The sequence below is a fragment of the Carassius gibelio genome, chromosome B3 (genome assembly GCF_023724105.1).
Source record: "Carassius gibelio isolate Cgi1373 ecotype wild population from Czech Republic chromosome B3, carGib1.2-hapl.c, whole genome shotgun sequence".
Classification (NCBI taxonomy): Eukaryota; Metazoa; Chordata; class Actinopteri; order Cypriniformes; family Cyprinidae; genus Carassius; species Carassius gibelio.
The window spans coordinates 22,925,134-22,927,708 of NC_068398.1; the positions used below are offsets into that span (position 1 = coordinate 22,925,134).

The 2,575-nt window shown below is 33.7% G+C and overlaps 1 pseudogene; it reads left to right on the plus strand.

Annotated features, from left to right (window-relative positions):
* The first annotated feature begins 701 nt into the window (after nt 1-701).
* Nucleotides 702-884, plus strand: LOC127953959 (uncharacterized; annotated as a pseudogene).
* Nucleotides 885-2,575: the final 1,691 nt, after the last annotated feature.

Below are 2,575 nucleotides of genomic sequence, written 5' to 3' on the forward strand. Positions count from 1 at the left end.
TTTACAGATAACTATGAATCGAGTCTTTGTGTGGCTGTTTGATGAAAATACACTGGTGGCAGAGGCTCAACCTGCTTCAGTGCAGGGCCAGCTGATTATTCATGACCTCTGCAAATATCACCCAAATGCCAGAGAGCATCCGTAGAGGGCACAGCCTGGTCACACTTTGTAATTTTAGTAAGACAATTAAAAATATATAAAGTTTTTGTATGATATTAACAAACAGTTTGTCCAGTGATGGACTGAAATGATTGTTACACAAAGTATTTGTAGTATGTGGTAATATTTATCCAAGGAAATATTTTTCTTTCTTTCTTTCTTTTATTTGTTTGCTTGTTTTTTTCTTTATTTTTTCTTCATTCCATCCTTCCCTCAGAACTATTGATTTGTTTGCGGCAAAATAAACATTTATTTTTTTAATGTATAGAATTAGGGATGCCCAACATACAAATTCTGGCAGATATGCATTAAATGAAAAGTATTACAATTATTTAATTAAATTTTTTTAAAATAAATTATTTAATTTTTAAATTAAAATAAATTAAAGATAAAACATTTCAAAAATAATTTTAAATGCTGCAATTCACAACATAATAATGTCCAATAAAAATTTTGAGATTTGTATGTATGTATCTGTGTTTGTGTTTGTGTGTGTGTATATATATATATATATATATATATATATTTAAATATATTATTGTATTCTTTCGCAGAGGCAATATTGAAGCCTATGAGGTTAATCTGAAGTACGATCAATGCTGGTTGAAAATTGCTCAAATCAATCAGAATGGGATCAATGTCTAAATAATAATTTGCATGAAATAAATCCTGATGTGAGGAAAAAAACAATCTCTGTTTTGAGAATTGTTGGAATCAAGTCATCTATACAAGATGCAGAATAGGACATTCAAAATTTGAAATTTGAAAAATTCTAAATTTTTACTCTCAGGAGAAAATCCTCCGAAATGTTAATCTTGTCAGAATTCATTGTCCATTAAACATATCCTACTAGATTGTATTACATCTGCCCCTGTGAGAAACCTTTATTATTCTGTTGATATTTCTGAAAAAGTTTTTAATCAAGTGAACCTGAACATAGTTCTTAGATTTCTAGAGGAAATACATTTTAAACCACTTTTATAGTCTTCCTTGATTGATTGCACTTTATTTTCACCATGAATATAGCCTTAGAAGCTGGTAGGCATTTAAAAGAAAAGAAAAGAAAGAAAGAAATATAAGATTGTTATTTATTTATTTATTTTACATTTGATTAAAGAATTAAAAATTCCTGTTCCTTACAAAGAGTACTGACACTGACATCATTTCTAATTTCTTCCAAAGCAAGAAGTGTTTGAATGTAATGTAACTGTGACCGAGACAGGATTAGGATTCATGTGCAGAGTTTACACAAATTCCACAAATCCATAATCCAGTAATCAAAATCCACTGAACGGTTCCAACAACCAACACAAGAATGAATAATCCAAAAGCAAAGTGCAAAATGGGAAATAAGGGCAACAAGGTCAGGAAAGAATTCAGCACAATGTATGTCAGAGCGCACATATCAATCTCATACATATGGATCACTGTTGCAGTCTGACATGTGCTGCTTCCCATGTTCATTCACTGCATACTGCTGCTGGTGAGAAGGTGGCTTACATAACAATCAGTATATCTTAGCATTTTATAATAACTGGGGAAAACAGTTTGTTAGATTTATATCCGTTAGCTTAAAAATATAGTGATGAACGGCAAGCTTTGAGTGGCTGTCCATGGAGTAAGATGCATTTTTTGCAACCAGATATAGTGATGACATCTACCAGCAGGGCCAAATCTGGACCTCTTGGGCCAACACAATATCTTTAGTAATCGTATAGGTGTTATAAGCTTAAATATGGTTGTGTTCCTCTGAAATCGATCCCTGGGTATGGCTCGTTTTTTCCACCGTCACATCTTCAGGGAGCGAGCTGGCTCCTCTCTGAGCTAGTTTGGCAGCTGGCTGTCTAATTACTCCATTCCTAATGCGTGTACTCCACAAACACACAAGATTTACAAGCGAGGCACCTGTAATTTAAATTGAGCTCCATAAGGGATTTATACACCCATTTGTTTGATGTAGTCCCGGAGAAGGTTTTCTGCCCGGGCCTTGTGCAGTTTTGCCCACCTGCACAAGCTCTAACCTTGTACAGTTTCCTGCTCTTGCTGTAAACATCTCATTTAGTAGTTGCCTTACGCCATTGGGGAGCTACTTTCTAAAAACAGGCAAATATTTGACTGACTGTACAGAATCCAAGAAAGCACATCTGACATGGCTCTGCTATTAAATACTGGATCAGTATCAAAATAAATCATATATTGTTTAATATTATCGTGAGGTTTGGGAGTCTGCAGTGGAGGGTGTACAATTTTTGAATATGTGAAATTGATCAAAAGGGATGTTAAATATTTTTACACTGGCACAAAAGATTTCAAATAAATGCTGTTATTTTGTACATTTTATTCATCAAAGAATCCCAACAAAAAGCATCATGACTGCTAGAAAAATATTAAGCAGCACTGGAGTACTGGCTGCTTG